Source organism: Lipotes vexillifer, unplaced genomic scaffold (genome assembly GCF_000442215.2).
Source record: "Lipotes vexillifer unplaced genomic scaffold, Lipotes_vexillifer_v1.1 scaffold53, whole genome shotgun sequence".
Taxonomy (NCBI): Eukaryota; Metazoa; Chordata; class Mammalia; order Artiodactyla; family Lipotidae; genus Lipotes; species Lipotes vexillifer.
Window position 1 is genome coordinate 4,076,408 of NW_006791814.1, and position 9,244 is coordinate 4,085,651.

Genomic DNA, 9,244 nt, shown 5'->3' on the forward strand with positions numbered 1-9,244 from the left:
TTTGCCCATCACCTAGATTTAACAACTGTTAACATTTTATCATATTTGCTTCATTATTTTGGTGCCAGCATTTTCTAAAGAAAATAATATTCGTCATGCTATTTCCTCTTTAAAAACTTGAAGGTAGGGAGTTTTGTCTCTTTTACTTGTTGCCATATTACTCACTGCCCGGAAGCTGGTAGATCTCCAATAAACAGTTGTTGAATGAATGAATCTCATTTAATCCTCATAGCAACCCTGTGCAGTAGGTATTATTATTATCCCTGTTTTACAGCAGAGGAAACTGAGGAACAGAGAGGTAAAGTAACTTGCCTAAGGTCACACAGCTAGGAGGTAGTGAAAGGAAATCTGAGCTTAGACAGGCTGAGTCCAGAGTCCACACATTCTTATCTCTCTAGGGGCTGCTTCAAATGGGATGTTCATTCATCCTCTCTGTCCCCCTGTCCCATCCAGACACCATGCACAGATGAGACCCAGAGGGGTTCACAGGCCAGCCAGAAGCAGGGCATCCCCACTGGGAACCCAGGTGGTCTCCATAAAGCCTGGGGCTCTCTGTCCCTCCCTGGGGAGGAGATAGAAGGCTCCTTCCCAGACAAATGACCTTTGGGGTTTGTTATGAATAGAGATTCCTTCTGGGGAACGTGATGGCTGATACCGGGAGCCTGGGTCCCCAGACTTAACCCCTAGGAATGTGTAGAGAAATATCCAAGCCTCCACCCTGCAGGCCAGCATTCCCAGCGGCCCTGGGAAGCCAGAGGAGGCCAGTTCTAGGCTTCTCTTCAGGTTGTTGGGCCTTCTGGGGAGATGGACTGAGTCCCTCCGTCCTGGGCTGGGAGGCAGCTCCTCAGGGTAAATGGAGCCCTAGACTTCAAAAGCAAAGAGACCGGGGTCTGCCTCTTCCTCCCTAGTTGTGTGACATTGGACAGGTGCCCAATCTGGGGAAACCTCAGTTTTCACATCTATCAAATGGGGATAACTACTATCCCAACCTCGCACAGATCCGGGGCTAGGGTAAGGCAAGCCAGGTAGGTACCCAGGGCACAGCATTTAAGGAGGTGCTGGCTCTCAGGTGCTGACCCTGCACTTGCAGTAGCCTGAGGGTGAGAGCCTCGTTAAACTATACACACACCAAGATGATCTAATCCCACAACTCACGTGATGGAGCAAATAGATGGCTCCAGGCAGGGGCCCCAAAGGCCACTGGGGGAGACCGACCCCCCTGAGCTAAGTCAGGTCCCTGGTACCTGGGACAGAGGGACGGCCCAGATGCCCTCTGGGCATTATCAAGCCACAACAGGCGGTTTCTGAGTTCTTCCCAGGCCAGAGAGTGGCTTCTGCCTCCAGGCTGTGAAAATAATGACATTGATCTCATATTTATCCAGCATTCACTCTGGACCAGTGCTGTGCTACTCGCCTCACATTGAGATCTTGGTCAATCCTCACAACAGCCCTCTCATGTGTTATTGTCTGTATGTTATGAATGAGGAAGACCTCAGGGCACCAAGTCAGGTAGGTCCAAGACCTGAGCACTTATTTGTCTACATCCTAGGTGGGCTGGGGGCTGAGGCTTGGCTGCTAAGGGTCTTGCGGGCACTTGAGCCCAATCACCTTTATCTTCTGTGCCTCCTCCCTCTGCTAGCAGCCATTGTGGACAAAATGGGATTAACCCAAAAGGAGGTCATTGCAGGGGCTGGATGGGTAGGGAAGAAGGCATGTTTCTGGGCTCCAAGGACCCTAACCCTGGTTGCTCTATGCCCAGGTCCTGGGCCCCCAAGGCACGCACACACTGCTCTGAATGAGGTGGAACACAGGGCAGGTAAGTTTCAACGTGGGGGAGACAGCTCAGAAATGATGCTGAGTTTCACTTGTACAAATTCATTTTCTCCCTGCCTCTGAGCCCCTTCCTCGGTAGGTAATTCATCTTCCGTCCTGGCCACCAGAGTGCTTGTGCATCTGGCCTTGTACAAGCTTTGCTCAGGGCTTTTTGGGAACTCCCTCGCCACAGGATCATCTAAATACTTTCCTGGCATTCAAGGCTATTTGCGGAGACTAGTGCAGAGGGCTGGTCCTGCCTTTTTGCCTTTCCACAGGTGGGTCCCTCTGCTAGAATGTCCTCCTTCCCCCAAGATCCTTCAGGATCTTCTCGGGCAGGAATGAGGTGTGTAAATGGCACAACTCTGAACCCCCAGGCCTGAGGGGGACTCTGTGCAATTTGATGCCATGCTGGCATCTGGGGAAGACGAGACATAGCTTAGTGTTTTAAAAGACAGGTTTTGGGCTTCCCTGGTGATGTAGTGGTTAAGAGTCCGCCTGCCAATGCAGGGGACAAGGGTTCGAGCCCTGGTCCCAGAAGATCCCACATGTGGCGGAGCAACTAAGCCTGTGCACCACAACTACTGAGCCTGCGCTCTAGAGCTCGCGAGCCACAACTACTGAGCCCACGTGCCACAACTACTGAAGCCTGCGCACCTAGAACCTGTGCTCCGCAGCAAGAGAAGCCACGACAGTGATAGGCTTGCGCACCGCAACGAAGAGTAGCCCCTGCTCACCGCGACGAAGACCCAATGCAGCCAAAAATAAATAAAATAAAATAAATTAATTTTAAAAAAATTAAAAGGCAGGTTCTGAACTTAGACGTGAGTTCAGTCCCAGCTCTGCCACCTACCTGCTGGGCTTCAGTTTGCTTCTCTGAATACAGAAAGAATGATCCGACTTTCTCCACTGGGGCACTGAGGGACAGGAAGGGGGTGGTGCACGTAATGCTCTGGGCTCAGTGCCAGTACCACGGTCAGGGCTCAAAAAGCATCAGGTGTTCACCCACGCGTTTCACATCAGGTTTAGGTACCCACCTGGTGCCAGTCTCTGTGCTGGTCACTGGGATAGAGCCGTGAATGGACTCATGTGGCCCCAGTTCTTAAAAACAGAGGCTGGAGAGGCAGATATTCACCCATTAGTTAGCATCGTGACTGTAATTAGGGAAATCACCCCCCTCCCAACCTCCTAATCCTCCAACCTCCATCCCTCACTTTGACCTTGAAGCACCCTGGGCAGGATCTAAATCTGATGTACCTCCATAACTTTAGCTCCTCAATCATGGCCCGGAGGCTCAACAAATAATCTTTAAATTGAAACGATTTCTGTAGCAAACACTTATGGCACTGAGTATGTGATAGCCACTGCTCTAAGCACTTTACAAATATGAAATCATGTCATTATCCCTGGAAAGTATGTACTATTATCACATCCCCATTTTACAGATAGGCAAACTGAGGCTCAGAAAAGTTAAGCAAACTACCCTGAGTTATATAGCCAGAGAGGGGTGCAGCCAGGATTTGAACCCAGGTAGCCCGGCTCCAGAGCCACTTGGTCCACACCTCTCTCGAGTTGATGCTGCTTTCCAGCAGGGTCCAGAAAGGGCGTGATCTGAAGACCTTGCCCGTCTCCACCACTTACTGACTGCCGGGCTCCTCAACTTTCCACTCCCCAGGTGGGCTGTGGAGGAAAACAAGGCCTCAGCTGCAGCCTCTGATATCCCCTGCTGGCACTCTGAGGCCTGGGGGTGACTCAGGGGATCCCAGGCCAGCAGCTAGGCCGGCCTCAGGGCCAGCGTTTCCGTAAACACCCCAGTGAGCCAACCCTGCGTGGTCAGTCCACGGGCTGCTGGCTTCGAGGGCTGAGGCCTGGCTGGCCCTGCTCGGTTTCCTGCCACACGGCCACTTCCACCCCCTCTGCCTGGCTGGGCTTCCAGTAATGAAGTGTTTTGTTCGGGGGCTGGTGGCGCTGATGGGATGGAGTATCAGGGCCTCTCTGTCCCACTTGCACCCACTTAGGTTCTTGGAAGCTGGTTAGACGCCCCTCACCACAGCCTGGGCAGCTCATATGCCCACCTGGGTGTCGGAGGAGGAATTGGCCTCTAAGGGGACAGGTCTTGGGCTCTGAGCCAAGAGGGAGGGTGTAGCTGGAACCAACCCTGTTGGTCCTTTCTGAGGGGTTGGGAGGTTAGGGAAACAACTTCTCCTGGAGACCCAGCCAGGCAGCTTGGAGATGGAAGGGAAAGTCTCAACCGTGGCCATTGCCACTCCCCACCGAGACAGTGGCTACAAGGAAGGGGCCGTGGGTGAAGACTGAAGGACCATCAGTCCCAGTGAGTGTGCCATCCCTGAAAGCAATGCTACCCCAGCCCTTCAATTCTCACAGCATCCCTGCTTGGAAACGGAGGCCCAGAGAGATGAAGTGACTCACCCAAAGTCACACAGCAAGCGACAGAGCCAGGATGTGACTGAGTTTCTCCCTTCCCTCTGAACCACTTCTAGCTCACTGCCTGAATCCCGAACAGTAGGGACTGGAAGGTGCTTCCAAGCCATCTTTCAAGCACAGTGGATAAGAGCGAGGACTCAGGGGCCAGCTACCTGGGTTCAGATCCCAGCTCTGCCTCCTACCTGTTACGTGAACGTGGGCAAGCTATTTAACTTCTTGGTGCCTCAGTTTCCCCATCTGTGAAACGAGGATAATAATGATGCATCCTTTAGAGGGTTGCTGTGAGGATTAAATTCATGCCTGGTACACACTAAGCCTTCTATCAATGCTAGTTATTTCTAATCTCTCACTGGCCTTCCCACTGTAGAGCTGGGGAGACACAGGCCCAGAGCTGAAGGCAAAACCTGCTGGGGTCTTGTCTGGGGCAGAGCACACCTTTAGCCCACGTTCCCTATGGTGCCACTGAGAGGCTGTGATGTTTGAGCTGAGGTGCTTGTTGTATCCCCCATCCTCCAGGGCTGGGGAAGGGCAGCCAGAGCCCAGGGAGGAGAGAATCAAGGCAACATGATGGGTGACCCCAGCGTCAGCCCCTTCCCCCCTCTGGGTCCCATCTCCCCTCCTGAGGATGTTTGGACCCTTGAACTCAAAGGGGCTCCTTGGTTAGGGCCTCGGGGGCTGCCGAGGAGTGGGAGAGGGTCCAGAGCCCCAGACAAGGGCTCCCACCCTCTGATTTATCCCAAACAACTTTCTTTGGGCCTGTTTTAATTATTAGAGTTTCATATGGGATTTTCTTCTGAACAAGGGTCTGCTGGCTTGAGAAGGGGGCTCTGGGCAGTGAGGGGCAGGGGATGGGGCCCCCTTCCCGCACCTGGGAACCCTAGGGCCCAAGCTGATGAATGGTTGGTGACTCACTCCCTGCTCAGCACATGCTGTCATCCCAGGACTGGGAGCCCCACAGGGGCCACCCCTAACCAGGGCCCCCCTAACCAAGGCGCTCCCCCCTCGACATGCAAGGGACTGGGAACAATTAACTTGCTCCTCAGGCCAGGCCAGATGTTCATGTGGTTATTGGTTTTGCTGACCACATGTAACTCAAGGACGTCCTCAGAGCTGGAAGGGTCCCAAGAGGCCACAAAGGGCAACCGCGTCACAGGGCTGTCACAGCAGGGGAACTGAGGCCCAGAGAGGTGAGGTAACTTCCCTAAGGTCACTCAGGGGAGAGGGAGGAAGGAAGCTGGCATTCTGATGCCTGATCCAGAGCTTTTCTACACCTCCAGATGGTCCCTGGATATCCCAAGTTCTCGGCCCCTATTCCCACCCCAGTCACAAGTGTCCTCCCCAACCAACACAGGCCAGGCCTCTCCAGCCTCATCTCCCTCACCTCCCACCAGGCCTCCAGGCTTCATCCAGACTCAGCTACTCACAGTGCCCCAGACACCCCCGCTCTCACGTTGCTTTCAGGCCTCTGTTCTCTCTGTCCCCCTGTGTTGCCTTTTTGCCTAGACTCCTACTCTTGCTTCAAGATTCATCTCGGATGTCACCTCCTCCAGTAAGACTTCCAAAGCCTCCTCTCCCACCTCCCAGGCTGGGTCCTTTTCTCATTGCCCTCAGTACCTGGTACTCCCCACTTACTCTGCTGTCAGCATCTCTTTGCTTGTCTCTATCTTCCCCTCTAGTCTGTGAATTCATTGTGGGCAGAGACCTTGCTTTTTATTATTTATTTCATATTAGGGCATGGCCCACTACATTCAGTGTTTGTTGAATGAATGCATGGATGTATGAATGTACAGACAGATAGATAGATGGATGGATGGATGGATGGATGGACAAATGGATGGATAGGTGGATAAACAGATGAATGGATGAATGGACAGGTAAACAAATGAATCAGTGGATGGGCAGATGGATTGATAGACAAATGGATGGGTGGATGGATTAGACAGATAATGGCACCTGTAGGGGCTCAGACAGTGAGAAGTAAGTTCCTGGAGACTGGATATCCTGAATGATGAAGGGGCTCTTGGATGGGGAAACAGTAGCCTAAACTGTTATCTGCCTCCTCCAAGGGATGTCTGGCCAAAAGCAAAGCCACTTCTGCCCTGGTGCCTGGTCCCTCCTGACCGACTAGTTCCACCTCAATGGGCTCCCCTGAACTTTGGTAACTATTCAGACATCAGAGAATCTATAGGACCCACCTCTGCTTCTGACATTTCAGAACTCTGCATTCTTGAGGGCCCAGCCTGCATACTTCCATCCAGGTCAGAGCTGCCACTCCAGAAATGTTCCCAGGCATAAAAACAGAAATCCCTAGAGAAAGAGGCACTATAAAATATGGAATTCATCCCTCTCCCATTTTACAGATGAGGAAATTGAGGCCAAGAAAGGCCGAGGAACTTCCCCAAGAATGTACAGCAACAGAGCTGGGATTAAAGCTTGGGTCCCCCAATTCACTCATTCATGTATTCATTTATGCAACAAATATATATATCTAGCGTCTAACATGTGCCAGGTTCAGTGCCTTTTCCCTGGCATTCGATGTCTGTAAATAAACCCTCATGCCAATTTGGAAAGCCTATGCCCCATCGTGACCTCTTCCGACTCCCCAGCTGCCTTATCTTTGCCTCACCAGCTGCATCCTCAGCATAGCTCCTGCCCCAACCCCTTCACCCAGCAAATGAGGACCACTTCCTTGCCAGGAACCCCAGCTCACAGCGGTGTATGCAGAGACAGTCACGTGCGTGTGCTGAGAGCACACGTCCCACCCCTCCTTGGGGGGACCACATCAGTCCCTGCACGCAGAACCCCGCCAGCTCAGACTGAAGCCAAGTGTTAAACAGTTCGAGCCCCACAGCTGTCCTGGGGATGCGGGAGGGGAAGCTCATCGTGACATCTGGGATCTCAGGGCCAGGAGCAGACCTCTGAACTCCTGCCCAGACTGAGGAATGTGTGGAAGAAGAGGCCATAGAGGGGCGCCTGGGGGCGGGCTATTTACAGGACAGAGGAGCAGGCGGCAGCAGCAATTCTCCCATTAGCCCCTCCCAACATGCCCAGAGGCAGGGGCAGTGTGAGGGCTGCCAGTCTGGAAGAGATGGAGCCCCGCATTCTGGGGCAGGAACCCAGACTTGGGCAAGTCATGGCCATTGGCTGGACCCCCTCTCTGGACCTTCGTGATGGAGGTGACCTCGCTGAAGATGTGGAATGACTCAGTGCTGCAAGGACAAAAATAAGGTTCAGCTGCACATAACAGAACACCTTCCGGGAGCGAATCAATGAACTAGAGAACAAAAGAAGAATACGGAAGAACAACAGGACCCAGTGCTGCTTCTGGGATGAAATTAATACGAGACAGAGTCCTGATAAGATTGATCATGACAAAAGAGATAAGATGCAAATAAATGAAGTAAAAATATAGAGTGAAAAAGGAGAATAATACTGACTTAAGGATTAAAAGTAACTTTAAAACTATTGTTGGGCTTCCCTGGTGGCGCAGTGGTTGAGAGTCCGCCTGCCAATGCAGGGGACACGGGTTCGTGCCCCGGTCCGGGAAGATCCCACATGCCGCGGAGCGGCTGGGCCCGTAAGCCATGGCCGCTGAGCCTGCATGTCCGGAGCCTGTGCTCCGCAACGGGAGAGGCCACAACAGTGAGAGGCCCACGTACCGAAAAAACAAAAACAAAAACAAAAACTATTGTTATATAGTTATATAGCAGTTATATAGTCATGAATTTGAAAGCTTAGGGAAAATGGACATACTTCTAGAGAGTTATAAGAGGCCAAAAGATTGGCCCAATAAGAAAGAGAGAACTTAAAGAAGTCAATCAGTATTATAGAAACTGAATTAGTAGTCAGAGCCTTCATACTCCCCCAAATCAGACCCAGACATTTTTACAGGTGAGTTCTGCTGAATTTTTAAGAAACAGTTAATGCCTAGCTTATCCAAGTAGCTCCTCCACAAGCCCCCAAAAGCCAGCTGAGCTTACTTCATGAGACAAGTGTCATCTTGGTTGCCAAAACCAGATAAGACTATACAATAAAAGGAAATTGTAAGCCCATTTCACTTACGAATACAGGATGGAAAATACTAACTAAAATATTAGTGGACTAAATTCAGCAATGTGTTAAAATAATGATAATACCTCACCATCAGGAAGAATTTATCCCAGAAATGCATCAACATCAGAAAATCCACCAGTGTGATTCACTGCATCATTTGATCAAGGAAAAAAAAATCCAATGATTATGTCAATTGATGCAGAAAAAGCTTTTGGTAAGATCCTTAGGTATTTATGATTTTTCAAAAATCTTAGCAGACTAGGAACATATAAGAGAAGTTCCTTACTTTGGTAGAGATATTAATATCAAAAACCTCCAGAAAATACGATTCCTAGTGGAGAAACTTCATGTGCATGTCAGGATCAGGAACAAGCCAAGAATGTGCATTATCACTGTTACTGCTCAACACAAAGTGCCAAAGTCAGGCTACAGCTAAAAGGAGAGAAAATAAGAGGTGTAGGATTGGAAGAGAAGAGATAAAACTGTTCATTGTAGAGGGTGTGATCCTTTACCTTGAAAAACTAACTAAATAAGCTGACGACGTATCAGAACAAATAAGAGAGTTTGGCAAGTTTGCTAGATGCATGATCAGTAGCAAAAATCAATAACACTTTTATGCCAGCAATACTCAAAACAATGGTGGCTTAAACAAGGGGGCATAAACATGCATATATTATTGAGTTGGCCAAAAATTACAGAAGATGTTACAGAAAATCCCAAAGGAACTTTTTGGCCAAGCCAATATATGCATACAGAATAACATATATAATATTATTATTATGTTAATATTCTAATAGTATTCTTATATATAATATGTATGCTATTTTTTTAATCATGTGAATGGAATCTATAGGTGGAGTCCAGGGTGCGTATGGCACAGCTCTGATGTCATCAGAATCCAGGCTTTCTTTTTTTTTTTTTTTTTTTTTTTTTT